Here is a 19,699-nt window from a genome sequence, read left to right as displayed (position 1 = left end):
CAAGGACAAAAAACCAAACACCGCATGTTCTCACTCATAGGTGGGAACTGAACAGTGAGAACTCATGGACACAGGAAGGGGAACATCACACTCCGGGGACTGTTGTGGGGTTGGGGGAGCGGGGAGGGACAGCATTAGGAGATATACCTAATGCTAAATGACGAGTTAATGGGTGCAGCAAAACAACATGGCACATGGATACATATGTAACAAACCTGTACATTGTGCACATGTACCCTAAAACCTAAAGTATAATAATAAAAAATAAATAAATAAATAAATAAATAAAAAGAAAAGAGATATTTGAAAGAAATTAAAAAGAAAAAAAAAAGAAGTGGAGCCTGAAGATGTGACTGAATTGCTGAAATCTCATAATAAACCTTGAACGGAGAAGAAATTTCTTCTTCTGGATGAACAAAGAAAGTGATTTCTTGAGATGAAATCTTCTCCCTGTGAAGATGCTGTGAACATCATTGAAATGACAAGCAATGATTTAGAATATTGCATAAACTTAATTGATAAAGCAGCAGCAGGATTTGAGATGATTGACTCCAGTTTGGAAAGAAGTTCTACTGTGGGTAAAATGTTATCAAACAGCATCATGCACCACAGAGAAATCTTTCATGAAATCAAGAGTAAATCAATGTGGCAAAGTGTATTGTTGTCTTGTTTTTTAACAAATTGCTACAGCCACCCCAAACTTCAGTAACTACCACCCTATTCTGTCAGCAGCCATCAACACTGAGGCAAGACAAAAGAAAGAACAAAAAGAAAACAAATAATAAAATGAAAGACTGAATCCCTAGTTATTAATAACTACTTGATAAGTACTTATTTAACTGGTCAATATATTAACTTGAACTTAAATATAGCAAAAGCAGAAACTGGCAGAACAGATAAAAACTGTTTTGACCCAACTACATACTTTATTTAAAAAACTCACTTACAAACATACTGACAAATGTAGGCAGAAAATAAGGGATGAAAAATGATTCATCATGCAAATGCAAATATTAACTAAAAAGGAATGAATAAATATATAACATCAGATAAATCAAATTTCAGACATAAGGAAATTACTAGGAAAAAGAGACATCACAAGATGATAAAATGATCAATTCACCAAATACATATAGAAATCTTAAGTGTATCAATACTGTTATTGACCAAATTGTGTTGCCAGAAACGGTGGTGTTAAAGACCCATCCTCAATGTGGTGGTATTTGGAATAAGTAAGTAAACAAAGTTAAATGAAATCATAAGTGTAGGGCTCTGATTTGATAGGATGAGTGTCCTCACAAGAGGAGAAACCAGAGAGCTCTCGCTCTCTCTCTCCCATATGAAGAAATAGTGAGAAGGTTGCTATCTACAAGCCAGTAAGAGAGCCCTCATCACAAACCAAATTGGCTAGCACCTTGATCTTGGACTTACCAGCCTCTAGAATTGTGAGAAAATACATATTTTTTAGTCACACAGTCTATTACATTTTGTTACAGCAGTTCAAACAGACTAAGAAAAATAGAAAAAGACAAGGCTTAAACACACAAGAAGCAAAAACTAATAGAGGTTAAAGGAGGACTAGACAAACCTACTTATAGTTAAGAACTGCATGCAGGCGCAGTGGCTCATGCCTGTAATCCCAACATTTTGGGAGGCCGAGGTGGGTGGATCACCTGAGGTCAGGAGTTCAAGATCAGCCTGGCCAACATGGTGAAACCCCATCTCAACTAAAAATATAAAAACTAGCTGGGTGTGGTGCTGGGCGCCTGTAATCCCAGCTACTCGGGAAGCTGAGGCAGGAGAATTGCTTGAGCCCAGATGGAGATTGCTGTGAGCTGACATGGTGCCACTGTACTCTAGCCTCAGTGACAGCTAAACTCCGTCTCAAAAAAAAAAAAAAGAACGCTACCACTACCAACTAACACTACCAATGAATTAACATTTATAGAACACTCCACATAGCAACAGCTGAATGTTCATTCTTCTCCAGTGCCCACAGCACATTACCCAAAGTAAGCATACCTTGGTTCATAAAACCTCAATCAATTTAGAAGAATTAAAATATTTGAGATAAGTTCTCTTACTATAATGGAATCAATTAGAAACCAATATTAGAGAGATGTCAGAAAAATCTTTATAAACGTGGAAATTAAATAACACAATATTTAATATCTCATGGATAAAGAAGTCTTTATACATATTAAAATAAAATTAAATACAAAATATCAAAATTTGTGGGATACAGTTAGAGCAATGCTAAGAAACAAATTTGAAACACTAAATTTTTACTGTGATGTTTTATTTTTTGTGTCAACTTGACTAGGATAAGGGATGCCAGATAGCTCGTAAAATATTATTTCTGGGCATGTTTGTGAGCGTGTTTCCAGAAGAGATTACCAATTGTATCAGCAAATTGAGACAGAATGCCATCTTTACTAATGTGGATGGTCATCACGCAGTCCATTGATGGCCTGAAGAGTAGTACAACAAGGTGGAGAAAGAGTGAATTCACTCTCTTCACTTGAGCTAAAACATCTATCTTCTCTTGATCAGTTGAACAATTTATCTCTCAGATGCATTCAATTGAATAATTTATCCCTGGATATTTGTACTAAAACATGTTAAAACCAAGAGTCTACACATCATATTAGTTAACAGGAAATTTTTCTGATATATATAGTAAAAGGAAATGGAAAGCATTATTTTCAAATCAATCACACAACATAAATTCGATCAAATATGAGTCTATCTATTATGATGAACTCTGATGGTCATGCAATTGCTTTTATATTTGTTCCAGTAGGACTTGATATTTGGGGTATGCACACCAAGAGGTGAAATTAAATGGAAGCTGGGATCATTATGTATAGACTGATCATGTTAGAAACAAATGAGAGACTGAATGTTACTATGGGAAACTCATAAATCAGATTAAATGGGAGAGCCAGGTTGAACTATGCATCACAAAATAAGCAGCAAAGTTGGGCAGAATGGTCAAATAACCAACAGCTAGTTGATGGGTAGTATTTATGATACCAAAACCCCATATTTCCCTCTCCAGAACATGTCCATGATAATAGTTGTGTCTGTGGCTAAAACAATACTTGTCAATTTGTAAGTAAGGACCTGGACCACCAATTTGTATCAGATGTAGTTCAAAATAATACTTGCATACTTTGCTATAGAAATTGTAGATGTCAATTATAGTATGGGCTGAAATTCCAGTAATAGCAATAGCTATTTTGTGTGTGACTTTCATTCACCATAAGAATAGATGATGAAGCCACATTTTCAGGGAGACATTGACTTTTGTGAAAAAGATTCCTTTCAAAGAGAGACCCACGACAATTGTCAATTTCAGAGAGTACATTTCCTAAATAGCTGTCTTTGCACTGATATCATACCATCTACCATAAAGGTTAGTGACAAAAAGGACATTCAGGAGCCACATATAACAAATTAAAAACACTAAAAAGTTTTGAATTTGACCCACAAGGTTGATCACAATTGAGTAATTTGATGCACCACGATTGAGGAATTTGATCCACAGGGACAAATTGTTCAAATCATCTTCTTCTCCTGCCTTTGGACTCCTGGTGCTGTTGGTTCTCAAGCCTTTGCACTTGGACAGGAACCTACACCATCAGCCTTTGTGGTTTTTAAGCTCTTTCAACTCCAATTGGATCTTATACCATTGGCTCCTCCTGGTTCTCAGGCCTATGGGTTTGGGTCAATGAACAGATAAATAAAGTGTGGTATATATACACACAATAAAACATTATTCAGCCATAAAAAATAATGAAATCTTTTCATTTTGGCAACATATATGTGGCTGGATGACAATATGTTAAGTAAAATAAGCTAGGAACATAAACACATATATCATTCACACATATATGAAGGCTTAGAAAAACATTGACTCATGGAGTTAGAGAATAGAATGATGGTTACCACAGGCTTGGAACTATGGGGGAAGGGGAATAGAGAGAGATTGGTTAATGGACACAAAAATACACTTAGATAGAAGGAATAATTTCTAGTGTTCAATAGCACAGTAATATGTAGTTCTTAATAATTTATTATATATTTTTAAATAGCTAGAAGAGAAGTAAAGGATAAATGTTTGAGATGATGGATATCTGAATTGCTTTAGTTTGATTATTATGCAATGTATGTGTATCAAAATACCACGTGTGCCCCATAAATATGTACAATTATTATATAACAATAAGAAAATTCATATGTAATACTTGGAATTTGTAGGCAAAATAAGCCTAAGAGAAACAGAAGGAATGTTTGTGTGTGTGTGTGTGTGTGTGTGTGTGATATCACTTTCCTTAAATTATTGAAACACAAATATTATCTTTAAATGCTTTACTGCAACCACATACTATATGAGTCACTTTATATATCCATCATCTTCCATCCCTGCAACAATCTTATGTTATCTGCTGTCTTCATTTTGACCTGTGAAGAAACTGAGTCTTAGAGCATTCCAATATGTAAGTCAAAATCAAACTGAGGGGCAGAGGCAGAGCTGAGTTTTGAATTAAAATGTGATTCAATAAGGAATTCCTTCTAGGTCCAGTTTTTCACTCTATTCTACATAATTACCACCATATAATGTGTTAATTGTATATAGAAGAAATTCAACCACATAAAAAATATACCTTTAAACAATAAGAGAGTTGGCCATATTTTCAAATGAGAGCATAAAAACATAACAAGTAAATTAGTTTATATATGTGTGATGATTGTAGATAATTTAATAGTGGGTTGCTAGAGCTAGACTTTGATCTTTAGTTAGGGTTTTAAGAAATCCCATAGCTACTAAACTATAACTAAAACTATGTAGACCACTAAAAGATAAAGGAATAAAAACATTCTGATAATACAAAAAGCTACTAAGGCTTTTGATTCTAACATTGAATGAATTCTTACTACAAATATAATGAATCACGGTTATAATACTTGGTGAGTTAGAATTGGACCACTTTTATTAATATCTACCTTAAGGAAGAACTGTTGCTCACTTAGCTAGTTATTCCTATAATGTTTGCCAACCAGTACCAAGCATAGGTTGTGGAACACAGTAGACTCCTAAAAATTATATTGGTTTATGTAGCTGTTGAATTGTTTTGTTTTGCTCCTTAAAAATTAAAATCAGGAGATTACATAATTTCAATCTATTTTTCAGTTATGAATATAACTGAATATTAGTAGACTACAATATAACCAAATCTTAGTAGACTACAATATAACCAAGCTATTTTTCCTTGACCTCAGATTCTTTATGGGTTAATAAAACACTGTAAAATAAATTCATTTTTAGGAGATAAAAATATCAACTATACTTACAAAATGCTTCTAAATCAGGTACAAAGATTCCAGAAAGAAGATAACATCAAATAAATGATCTGCTTTTTTTGAAGAGCTTTTTCACTAAAACAAAAATAATATTAATAGTAGTTTGTGGAGTCAAAACCATGTAGAATTCAAAAAGCCTGACAAAATAACATAAAAATAGAACACAGTAGAAAAATATTTCTAGGTCAGAGCATTTCCAAGAAAATCACAAAGCTACAGAAATATTAGATTTTAGTAAGTTAAAGAGTTTAAAATTGGTGTTGCAAATTCTAGAATAACTATGAAATGAAAGAATATACAATTAAAAGTCAATTTATGGGTATATAAGTTTTTATGGCTGCTATAACAAATTATGGCAAATTTGATGTCTTAAAACAGCAAAGATTTATTCTTTCACAGTCCTAAAGGCCAGAAGTCTGAAATCCAGGAGTTGAAAGGGCCATATCCTCTCTGGAAACTCTGAGGAAGAACCTGTTCCTTGTCTTGTTCATCTGCTGGCAGCTGTCAACACTCCTTGTCTTGTGGCCACATCTCTTCTGCTCTGTCTTCACGTTACTTTCTCCTTTGTACATGCATGTCTAATCTCCATGTGTCTCTCTTTTATAAGGACACTTGAGATGACATTCAGGACCTACGTGATTATTAGGATAATCTCCTCATCTCAAGTTCCATAACTTAATTAGATCTGCAAAAAACCTTTTCCAGATAAGGAACTATTCACAGTTTTTAGGGATTAGCAGGCAGACGTATCTTTTTGGGAACCCACAGTAAGCCGTCTACAATGGGAGAAATACATTAATAAAAATAATTTATTAATACAAAAGAAGAGAAGAAATGAGAGGATGTGGAGCATCAAACAGTTCAGACAAATAGAAAATACATAGTAAAATGACAGATGCAAATAGAGCAGTAATTCATCAAATATTAGAGGAGCTAATAGTAAAATTAAACATAAATGTGATGATGCTGGTTTAAAAATATTTCTAGTTGTGAAACCACTTTAATTAAAACAGAAGCTAAAATGTTAGAAAAGTTATATAAATTCCACGACTTAAGAAAGATATCTTCCTTTAATCTATTAGGATATATGACTTTATTTTCTATCAAAGCACCAGTGGACCCCCAGTAATTGATGGAGTTACCTGGGACACTGTGGGCATTCAATAAATATTTTCTATTGAAAAAATGAATGATTAAGGAACGCCTGTTTCCTAAGAAACAGACATCACCAAGGAATGGATATATTCGATATACAGTGATCCTATTATATTGAATTATATCCAGAAATGCTTTATAAAGGTGAGATTTGAACCGTCAGGATGAATGAATCAGAGATAAATTGGCAGAAGAGGACTGAGAGAAGAAAATGTGGTAGAGGATTAGTTTAAAACAAGTAAGAAAGTGTAAGGACTGCTTTGAAAAAAAGGTGATTGAAGAGTTTGCTGTCACAGGTTTACACTGGTGAGCATAGTGACATCATTTTGGGAAATGGTTTGTAGCCATGTTGTAAAGATTTTCAAGTGCAAGACTAGCATTAAATTTAATTCTCCAAGTAAGATTTCTGAACAATGCAATAGCATTAAATGATGAAGTAGTGCTTTGAAAAAAATGGCCCTGGGTCTAGGGTTGTACTGTGTAGCACATACTCAGGAGACTGCACTCCTATGGACCTCCTTCCTTCCTGAACCTACCCTGAAACTCACTTAATACACATTAAAAGGGTAAAGCTGCAGAGGCATGTTAAATGGTGAAACCATTTATATACTGGTGAAATTTATATAACCTTTCTAGCATTTTAGCTTTCATTTTAATTAAAGTGGTTTCATAACTAAAAATATTTTTAAACCAGCATCACCACATTTACCTTTAATGTGTTAGTTCTACTATTAGTTCCACTAATATTTGATGGATTACTGATCTCTTTGTATCTGTCATTTTACTATAATTTTCTATTTGTCTAAACTGTTTTATGTTCCACATCCTCTCATTTCTTCCCTTCTTTTGTATTAATAAATTATTTTTATTAATGAATTTCCCGCATCATAGAGGGCTTAATGGTGGTTCCCAAATGTCTGCAGCTTTACACTTTTAATCTAAGGAATTTTTGAGCATTCTGGTTATTTGTGCTGCACTTTCCTGCACACTGGCTTTAACAACTCAGAATCTTTTTAAATTTGGTTCTTGGCCCTTTTTACTTGGACTGGTTAGCCTGGCCCAGGACTCCAGGCCGTGACTGACTCATAATTCCTCATTGGGAATTGAAGCTAGTTTGGGCCTCTATGCTACTTATTCTGAGGAACAGCATGAAGAGCTACATACACCCAGATCAAGCTCCTTGTAACATGTCACACCAGACCCTCACAACCTCTTCAAGTTTCAGTGGAATAATCAGATAAATGAGGTTGATATTGAAAGAACAGTAAACAAGCAATTTCAATTGCTAAATAAGTGGTTACAAAAACTGAAAAAAAAATGAATGAATATCAGCGGGTATTCTGTGGGGGAAAAAAGCAACAATGAACCCTCAGAGAGGATACAGAAAACAAGGAGCTTCAGTGATGAGCTCAAATGTGACAAATCAACAATAAAGATAGAGACAAGAAAAACGGAGTTAGTTTTATCTGAGATTAAAGGAAACCTCATAAATTGAATGCCTAAATGCCTGATGAAGAATAATGATCAGAAGTCAGAAGCACTTACAAACACATCTATTAATACAATTTTATTATTTAAATTATGATGTGAAAACATTTTATTTGATATTTGAGGTTTATTAAAAGATTGTCTATAAAATATATTTGATGGCAGTGAAGAAAAAATTAGTCTGTTATTTTATATAGACTAGGAAAATATATAATGCTATTTTTATTTATAATATTATTATTTATAATATATATAATGCTGTTTTTCACTTTCTTTAAACTTGATATTTGACCTCCACATTTAGGGACCTACAAAGAATCAGAAAGAGATGTATGCTCTTTTATTCAGAAGAGAGATTAGTTGAAACAGTATGGTAATGAAATTTTTAATATGTTATCTCATGCTATAGTTCATCTCATTATTTTTACCTCCCAGATGGCAAAATTGCAATTTCAAAAGCCTATAATCTAGCCTCTTAACATGATTCCAAGGGGAAAGCATGAGAAATGAAAATGCCTGGGCTTTGTAGCATTATAGTGATCCTATTATATTGAATTATATCCAGAAATGCTATAATTTTTGTGATGTATCACAATATCAGTAAGATGACCTGGGAAGCGAAAAATCATTAAAGTGGGGAGTTTGGCCAAAACTTCCCTATGAAGCCAACAGATGACATCCTAAAATAGGCTGCTTTAAAGTTGGTGGCGAACACGTTTAGGCTGACACAGAAAGCATTAATGAAGATGCACAGATTCTTGAATTCCACAAGGGTATCTTCTATCATTGCTGTAAGTCACAGCGTTTGCTTTTACACACACACAGACACACACACACACACCCTTACACACCCCTGCTCTACTCTGCTTTCATTGCTACCAGCTGCTAATCAAAAATTAGAAACAAGGAGGGAGCTAATTTAGATCAATATGAAACATTGAAGTAATTTGCATCTCAAAAAATGAATAATTTTGTTGTGAAGTCAGTATATGTAGGGAAAAGACTATTCATCTTTCTTAAAGGACACTGAAAGAACACTGAATGCTTGCAGTTTCTTCATGTATTACTGAGGCATTTTGCTTCAAATTATATAGTGAAGAAGAAAAAAAGCTCTGTTATTGGCTGGGCAGGCTCATGCCTGTAATCCCGGCACTTTGGGTGGCCTGGGGGGGTGGGGGAGATCACGAGGTCGGGAGTTCAAGACCAGCCTGACCAACAGGGTGAAACCCTGTCTCTACTAAAAATACAAAAATTAGCCAGGCATGGTGGCGTGTGCCTGTAATCCCAGCTACTCAGGAGGCTGAGGCAGGAGAATTGTTTGAACCCGGGAGGCAGAGGTTGCCGTGAGCCGAGATCACGCCACTGCACTCCAGCCTGGGCAACAGAGCAAGACTTCATAAAAAAAAAAAAAAGCTCTGTTATAACTGTGAAAGACTAAATAATGTGTCCCCAAATATGCCCACATTCCAATCTCTAAAACCGGTGAATATGCTCTCTGTATGGCAAAAGGGATTTGCTGATGTGATTATCTTAAGGGTCTTGGAATTGGGAGATCATCTTGGCTTCCCAGATGTCTGCAATATAATCACAAGGTATTTATAAAACAAAGCAGTTGGTTAAAGAGAAAAATAATGCTACCTAGCTGGCTTGAAGATATAGGAAGGGGCCACAATCTGCCTCTAGAAGCTGGACAAGGTGAGGACAGGTGCCATCCTCTGGAGCTTCCAGAAGCAATCACTCCTGCTAAGATCTTGATTTTAGCCTTGTAACACTTACTTCAGACTTAACTCCAGAACTGTAGGAAAGTAAACAGTTGTGTTGTTTTAAACTGCTGTGTGCTAACTTGTTACAGCAGAAATAGGAAACTAATATAATCATATTCTTCATTTTGCAACCCTGATTACAGAAAATGTATATAATAACTCTTTTAGTGTGAAAAAACACCATTCCCAAAGCTTTTTCTCCCTTAAAGGAATTGTTACATTTCAATGTCAATCATTTCACCTCCAGATGTTTTGGGTCTGGGAAGCAAAAACATCTATATGGAGACATTGGTTTTCTTTGCTGATGTGTGTTTGTCTGTGTGAGGGTGAATATATATCTCTCTCTATTTTCTAAGGGGAAGGCAACTTACATGTTGAAGTATTTATCCTATGCCAATCACTTTCATGTAGGATAATTTTAAGTTTACTGTAAGTCTAAAAATAGTCCTAAATTCATATAGATCTGGAAGCTAATGCTATTAGAAGTAACATTTTAAGTGTCTGTGTGTCTGTGATCCCAAATAGAGAGAATTACATGCAATTTTATATTTAATGCTCATTTCTATTTATTTAAATCTTCAGAATTTGATATACATGAAAGTTGAAAATTTTAATATAAGACAGACATTGAAAAATCATTATAGTTATTACCAAAGATTTGCTTATATGTTCCATAAAACATGTTTTTAAAATATCACACTATGTTATAGTCTGCTTGGGCTGCTATAACAAATTACCACAGACTGCGTAGCTTAAATAACAAACATTTGTTTCTCACACTTCTGAAAGTTGGGAAGTCTAAGACCAAGCAGCCCACAGATTCCATACTTGGGGAGGCCCCTCTTCCTGGTTTGCAGACAGTCCTCTTCTCCATATATCCTCACCTGGCCAACAGTAGAAAGAGGAAGCAAGTTCTCTTCCCCTCTCTTCCTATCAGGTCACTAATCCCATCACGGGGACTCCACCCTAATGACATCATTACTTCCCCAAAGCTCCATCTCCAAATAACATCACATTGAAGATTAGGGTTTCAGCAAGATTAGGGTTTCAGCATATGAATTTTGTGGTACAGGAACATTCAGTCCATCACACACTGATAAGAATGTGTGAATGCGTTAGATTTTGGATGCAAACCAAAAAGACAGTGTCACAAATTTGTAGCATGTTTCTGAACATTAAATGGAATATTTAATAAAGTTGCTAAGAAATTTTTAAAATATGGCCATATAATTATCTATTTACTGCCAATAAATATTGGTTTGTTGTACAAATTATTTCATTACCCAGGTATTAAACCTACTACTCCTTAGTTATTTATCCCGATCCCCCTCCACCTTCTACCCTCCAGTAGGCCCCAGTGTGTGTTGTTCCCCTCTATGTGCCCATGTGTTCCCATTTAGTTCCCACTTTTAAGTGACAGCATAAGGTATTTGGTTTTCTGTTCCTGTGTTAGTTTGCTAAGGATAATGGCCTCCAGCTCCATTCATGTCCCTGCAAAATACATGGTCCTATTCTTCTTTATGGCTGCACAGTATTCCATGTACACTGCAATAATTTAAAACAAAAATAAATGAATATCTACTTACAGGGTATAAAGTAATATCCAAGAAATTCAGTTATTTTGGTACGTCTATAATAAATTCTATATTCTACCTGACTATTAAACAAAAAGAAGTTATTAGTTGTTGTAACACAATATTATTAAAATTTGTTCACATTGATTCTGAGTAGAAATCATTTATTTAAAACAACAAACTCTCCTGATGAAACTAAAACATATTGGCTATCTCAAACTGTCTTATGGTATTTCATGCTGCTCTAAATAACCTTGTGTAAAATTTATGCACTGAAAATACCCAAGTGATAGCATTTATTGGTTCAAACATTAGAAATATATGCTGGGGAAATTCTACGAAAAAAGGGCTGTGTTACCTAAACAAATTGTATCTCTAATTATGAATAACACAGGTAAAAGCCAGTAGGGCAATGCCCTAAACTTTTAACTGGATCTTTTGTAAAATAGTTTTCTTTTCTTTTTCTATTTTGAGGTGCCATTTATGAAAGTTTCTTTTAATTGATTACACTTTTAATGTTAAATCTAAAAACTCTGCCCAATCCTAGATCCAAAAGATTTTCCCATTTTATCCTAAATTTTTTATACTTTTAAATTTAACATTTAAGTGTTTGGTCCGCTTTGAGATAATTTTAAGATAGAAGGTTTAAACCGAAGTTCATTTTATTTTCCTATCAGTGTTCAATTGTTTCAGTACCACTTATTAAAAATGCTATTCTTCCTTCATTAAATAACTTTTGCTCCTTAGTCACAATTTAACTGGGCATCTTGATTTGAGTATATTTTTAGATTCTGTAATTTGCTCCAATTTATCTATGTTTATACCTATTCCAGTAATATACTCTCCTCATTAGGAAGAGTTATAAATAGCCAAAACAATTTGAAAAAGACAAAAACAAATGATTAACTCTTCCCAATGTTAAAGGGAATGTTATGTAAAATTGGTATAATTTCCCTTTAACACTGGGAAGAGTTAATCATTCATTTTGTTCTTTTTCAAACTGTTTTGGCTATTTATAGATCTTTCCTTTCCATATATATTTTAGAATAAGCTTATCTACATCTATACTATTCTTGCTGAGGTTTTGATAGGAATATCATTAAATACATAGATCAATTTGTAGACAACTGGCATGATTAATATGTTGAGTTTTCTCTTTCATAAATGCTGTGTATTCTATTTATTTAGGTCTTTTTCTTTTCTTCCAACAGCATTCTGGAATTTTCAGCACACAGTCCTGGGACATGTTTTGCCAAGTGTATACCTATATATTTCATTATCTTTGGAGTGGTTATAAATACTACTGTATTGTGTTTTTAATTTTAGAAATTAAAGAAATGTGATTCATTTCAGTTGTTGATTTGTATGTGTCCTGTGATTCGCTGAACTCAATATTTATGAGATTTTTGGTAGATTTCTTAGGGTTTTTAATGTTGATAATTTTGATATTTGCAAATAGACAGTTTTATTTCTGCCTTTTCAATCTGCATGTTTTTAAATTATTTTCCTGCCTATTGCAGAGGTTAGAACTTTCAGTACTATGTTCAATAGGCATGCTGAGAGTACGTATTTTTGCCTTATTCACAATCTTACAGGAAAATGTGCAGTTTTTCGTCATTAGCTATGATGTTGGCTGTAGGGTTTTTGAAATTATGAGGTTTAAGAAATTCATCTGTTCCTTGTTTGTTTTTGCATGAATGGTTGTTGAATTTGTTAAAAATGGTTTTTCTGTGTCAATTTATGATCCTATGATTATTCTTCTTTAGCATATTGATATGGTAGATTACATTCATCCATTTTCAAATGTTGATTCAGGCTTGAATAACTGCAATAATCTCATTTGATCATAATATATACTTTTAAGCATCCATTCTTGGATGTGATTTCTAATGTTTTGTTGAGGATTGTTGTGTCTATGTTCCTGAGAGATATTGGCCTGTGGTTTTATACTTTTGTGCTATCTTTACTTGCTTTTAGTATCAGGATAGTATTGACCCCATAAAATAACTCGGGAAGTATTACCTCCTAACATTTTTGTCTTTAAGAGATTACGTAAAATTGGGGTAAATTCTTAAATGTTTGATAAAATTCTCCAAAACATCTGGGCCTGAATGTTGGGGGATGGAGATATTCTAATTATGAATTCAGTTTATTTAATGGTTATAGGACTCTTTCTTTTATCTCTTTCACCTGGCTGATTTCTGCTAGTATTTAGTTTTTGAATAATTTGTTCATTTCTTCTAAAGAGTTAAGTTGATGAGTGTAAAGTTGTTCATGGTATTCTTTTATCTTTTTTTTTTTTTTTTTTGAGACGGAGTCTTGCTCTGTCGCCCAGGCTGGCGTGTAGTGGCGCAATCTCGGCTCACCGCAAGCTCCGCCTCCAGGGTTCAGGCCATTCTCCTCCCTCAGCCGCCTGAGTAGCTGGGACTACAGGCGCCTGCAACCACGCTGGGCTAATTTTTTTGTATTTTTGGTAGAGACGGGGTTTCACTGTGTTAGCCAGGATGGTCTCGATCTCCTGACCTCGTGATCCGTCCGCCTCGGCCTCCCAAAGTGCTGGGATTACAGGCGTGAGCCACCACACCCGGCCTCCCTTATCTCTTTAATAGTTGCCAGATATTTTATAATATCCCTGCTTAGTGCCTGATACTAATAATGTATTTTCTCTCTTTTTATTTTTATCAGTCTTGCTGAAGATTTGTCAGTTGTATTGATTGATTTTATTTGAAGAATGAGCTTTTTGTATCATCTTCTTTATTGTTCTTCTATTTCAATGTCATTTATTTCATCTTTTATCTTTATTATTTCCGTACTTTTGTCTGCTTGGGTTTATGTTACTCTTTTTAACTCGTTTCCTGAGGCAAAAATAGATTATAGTTATGAGATCTCTGTTCTAATGTAAGTGTATTACTTAGGGATTTCCAAAGAAACAGAATCAATACAAAAAGACATTTACTATGAGGTATTGGCTCACACAATTATGGAGGCTGAGAAGTCCCACCATCCTCTCTCTGCAAGGTGGAGGCCCAGGAAAGCCAGTGCTGTCATTGCAACCCAAACCCATAGGCCTGAGAACCAGGAGGAGCCGTGTTTATGGATTGGAAGACTCAACATAATAAGGATGTCAATACTTCTCAAATTGATTTATAGGTATAATGCAATTCTTAACAAAGTCCCAGCAAGGTTTTCTTTTTTAAGACATAGAAAAGCTTATTCTAAAATTTATTTGGAAAGTCATAGGCCCTCAAATGCAATTTTGACAAAGAAGAATGAAATGGGAAGAATAACTCTCCCCAATATTAAAGCTTCCTCTATAGCTACAGTAAGCAAGATAGTGTGGAGTGGGAAGAAAGAGACCTATTGAACAATAGAAGAGAAAAGAGAATGAAAAAAAATAGAGTCATACAGAAATGCCTAAGTGATTTGTCACAAAGGAGCAATAGCAATTCAGTGAAGAAAGAATAGCTCTTTTAATAAATAGTGCTGGAGAAATTTGACATACATAGGCAAAATTTTTTTTAAAAAGGAAATTTGACTGAAATTTCATCTATTATTCAAAACTAACAAAATGGATTACAGTCTTAAATGTAAAACATAAAACGATAAGCTTTTTTTGAAAAAATTAAAGAAAGTAATTGAGATCTAGAGCTAGGCAAAGAATTGTTACACTTGACACCAAAAGTATGATTCGTAAAATAAAAGCAAATAAATTGGACTTCATCAAACTTAAAGACTTTTGTTCTTGAAAGCCCATCTGAAGATGAAAAGAAAACGACTTCAGTCCAGGAGATAATATTTACAAATCACATATCTGACAAAAAACCTGTTATTTAGAATATGGAAAGACCTCTCAAAACCCGATGGTGAAAACATGAACAATCTACCTTAAAAAGACAATGGGCTTCAAATATGAGCAGATATTTCACTGAAGAGGACATACAGGTGGAAAATAAGCACATGAAAAGATGATCATTGTTTTGACGTTGTTTGCCATTAGAGAACTGCAAATGAAAACCACAATGAAATATTGCAACACACCTATCCAATTATCTATTTATCACTGAATGAATCAAAAAACAGTGATAACACAAGCTGGTAAGGCTGAGAAACTGTATTACTCACACACTGCTGAGAGAAATGTAAAATGATATAACCACTCTGGAAGAGAGTAGGGCAGGGCTATAAAATAAAACTAAACAAGCAATTACCATATGATCCAGCAGTTGTTCTCTTGGGCTTTTTCCCCAGAAATGAAAAATGTCTATTTACATGAAAACCTGTCCATACATTTAATAGCTGCTTTATTTGTAATAGCCAAACACTGAAATCAACTTAGATGCCCTTCAACTAGAGAGTGGTTAAAAAACTCTGGTACATACATTCTAGGGAATACTACTCAGTCACAAAAAGTATACACACAACTTGCATGACTCTCCAGGGAATTATGCTGATTGAAAAAGCCGATCCACAATGCTAACAGTAGACACTGGGGACTGCTTGAGAGGAGAGGTGTGGAGGGGCACAAGAGTTGAAAAAGTGTTGGGTACTATACGCAGTACTTGGTTAATGGGATCATTTGTGCTCCAAACCGCAGCATCATGCAGCAAACCCAAGTAACAAACTTGCACATGCACCCCCTGATTCTAAAATAGAAGTTGAAAAAGAAAAAAAAAAGCATGGGGGTTATGGGCACCAACCCTCCACACAGTCAAAAATCCACATATAACTTTTGGCTCCTCCAAAACTTAACTACTAATAATTGCCTTCTGTTGACCAGAAGTCTTACCAATAGAATAATCAATTAAGAACAACAAAAAAGAGCCGATCCACAACATTTACATACGGATGACTCCATTTATGTAACGTTTTTGAAATGAATTGGGCAGCAGTGTGTGGAGGCAGAGGGGACGTAGTGTGGTTATAAAAGGGCAACACATAGAATCCTTGTAACGCTAGAACTGTTAAGTATCTTGACTACAGTAATCATATATGAAACAATTCATGAGAAAATTATATTGACTTAAATATATACACCCACAGATGACACAGTAAAACTTGAGAAATCTGAATAAGACAGGTGGATTAAATCAATGACAATATTCAGGTTGTGATATTATAGTGTAGTCTTGCAAAATATTATCATTGGGGATGGGGGAAGACTGAGACATTATTATTATTTTATTCTCTATTATTTTTCTACCATTGCATGTGAATCTACCATTATCTCAATAAAAAGTTAAACTTCAAATATCTGTTGAAGTTATCCAAATAAGATTTAAGACGTATCTGATAATATGAGCAATTTGGTAGACATCTATCTAGTTTGAGGTAAAATTTCTACTAAAAGGAAAAATATGTTTTAGAAATGTAGAGGCTGTCTCCAAAATCTTATGCTATTTTCAGCTGTAGCATCTCCCAAAGTATCAATGTTACAGATTTACACAAAATTCACTTAAAACTTAATTATATATATTTATTTTTCACTTATTTGATTTTGTAAATTAAAAGAAATTTTACCCTTATTTTTTCAGCCCTTTAAATCAAAGATGACAGTTGTTTGAAAATAAACACTATTATTTAAAGTTTACAAAATTAATTATGTTTATAAAATATAATTTTTAAAAAGTTTGAATTGTAGCATTCACATTTTTTAAGTTACTAAGGTTTAAAGCTTAACTTTTGGCAAACACAAATTTCACTACATAATGTAAGCTGGGGTGTGGTGGCGGGCACCTGTAATCCCAACTACTTGGGAGGCTGAGGCAGGAGAATCGCTCAAATCCAGGAGGCAGAGGTTGCAGTGAACCAAGATCGTGCCATTGCACTCCAGCCTGGGTGATGAGCATGAAACTCCGTCCCCAAAAAAAAAAAAAGAATTTTGTAAGCTGAACCATTTGAGATGTCTACGATGTCACCTATTGTTTCTGTTATTAATCGTCAGTCCTTTTCAAGTAGGGCACACACAAGACGAATTTGTTTCCTCACGAGTTGATACGGATGGTCTGCTGCTGCAGGCATCATCTTCAACATCATCTCGTCCCTTCTTAAAATGAGTTGTCTATATATAAGCTGCTGATATCTTTGAGGCATTGTCCCCCTAAACTTTTCATAAAGCATCAGTAAGTTCTCCCTTCTTCCACTCAAGCCTCACCATAATTGGATGTTGGTTCTTGCCTCAATGCTACCAGAATTCATGTTGCTAAGATAGGAGCTCTAGGGGCACTTTTCACACTGATGCCTTATCCTTCTTAGTGTCTCAAACTAGATTCTACTCAGACATGTTATAACAAGTTAGAACAAGTTTATTTGGGTACAAACCCATTTTTGAAATCTATGCATAGTTTTCTCCTCATATATATTTTCCATAAACTTTTTGCAGACACTTCATATAATGTCCATTGCCTGTACCTTTATGTTACTTATTTTCATTAATATATTAAAAAGGATGCACTATAATGCAGTAATTAGCAATGATAGACACAAAATAACGAATAGCATTAACACAATTCAATATTTTATTGAACTGTTATATGTTGAATTTGTGGAGTTGTAGCCTAACATCTTGTACCACGAAGTATTTTATTCATAAAACTTGTGATCACTATTTCATTAAAATGATTTACAATAGCAAGATTTAGAAAACAAAGCCCTTTGAAAGACAGTGATTGTGATCAAGTGATCTCACGTTAGCAAAAGTTCCTCACTTTGAAGAAATATCCAAGTTAACAAACTTCCAACTACAGTATTTAATACTGAAAAGTGTTTGGTGTTTAATAATATTAATTCTGTGATGTATCTGTTTATTTCTCAATTTGTTTTTTATAGCCTTTCACAGGAACAAGGGAAGTGGTTCTTGAATGTGGTTGTTTCAGCTCTTCAATAAGGTTTTGTGGAAAAAAATGCATTGATATCCAAAGCATGTAACCAAGGGAAAGCACTGAAAGATTACCAACAAAAATATTTGTCAATCTTACCAAAGTAAAAAACAATTTTGAATACACAAAATAATATTTCAATTATGATATTTAATATTGTTTTTGCAGAATTACATTATATAATTACAGCATTTGGTTTGTGTCTTTTCAAAATTAATAGAAATATGTTTGAATTAAAATTATGAAATATACATAATAAATAGCAGAAAAAAGTGACATAGTTTAGAAAGAACACTAATCAAATAACCAGATTAAAAATCAATATTTTAGATGTTTTCAGGTTTTTAAAGATATAGTGTCAAAATGAAACCCATAAAATTCACAAGACAAACAGCAAACCAACCAACCATTAGATGTAATTTTAGAAAATTAAATTTACCTGGTTTCTTAAATTTCAGTGAATAGACAAAACTGTTAGGAACAAAAATAAAATTCCCTTAATTTTTTATTACTATGTGTTAGGCCTGAGGAAGGATATTATAATGTATTCTGTGTTCTCGTGAGAAAAAAGTCATCAGAAATCTGCAGAATTAAACACACTGTATTTTGCAAGGCTTTCAATACACAGTGAGTGCTCACTAAGGGGCACATAATAATCACTACAGTAATGATCATACTGATCATAACTCATTCTAACACATGTTTATAGAATATATTTAAATGCTAATTTAAATTCATTTAAATTTGAAATTGGAACTTTCCCTTTTTTCACAATGAAATATTGCCTTAGCAGTTCCTCATTAGTGGAATTTTAATGAACATAATAGTCTTGGACTATGATTAAATCTTTGGTTTGTACTGAATATAGTTTAGTGTTGATGCTAAACAATTGTTACATAATAGGAAGACTTTCAGAAATTACCGTAACTCCCAAATGCTGTAAACTTGCAAAGTTTTCAATGTTTGTCTGTATACTGTCAAAAACGTGAGATAAATTTTAAATATATACACATGCAAAGATATTAATAGTATTTGCAGGTTTGGTAGAAGAACGAAGCACATAGCACCCTCATTTGTGTTTTTCAGGTTCTTAAAAAACACGTAACTTAGTACAGTGTTTATAAATTATTCTGACAATGTGACTGAGGTCACTGTTTCTGTCTATGCATATAGGTGTCACTTTTAAGAGAAGATAAAATAATGAAAAACCTTATTAGCAGGACCAGATTAGGTGGTAATTGTCACTTTCCTTGCTTTAAAGTATCTGAATGAAAAGGTACTATTGTCTATATAGTTACTATGACACACCTTACATACTTCTTTGGATAATTTCATGCTGTACTATTTCAAATTATATTACCTTCCTAAAATTTTCATGTCTTTTCCTTTCTGGGAAACTGATATGTTGATTGCTATACTATGGAACACGTTAAACATAAAAGGAGCAAAACTACTTCTTTTAAGTTAATCCATGCTT

This window comes from Nomascus leucogenys, chromosome 7b (assembly GCF_006542625.1).
Source record: "Nomascus leucogenys isolate Asia chromosome 7b, Asia_NLE_v1, whole genome shotgun sequence".
In the NCBI taxonomy this organism is placed as follows: domain Eukaryota; kingdom Metazoa; phylum Chordata; class Mammalia; order Primates; family Hylobatidae; genus Nomascus; species Nomascus leucogenys.
This window is presented reverse-complemented; position numbering follows the sequence as displayed.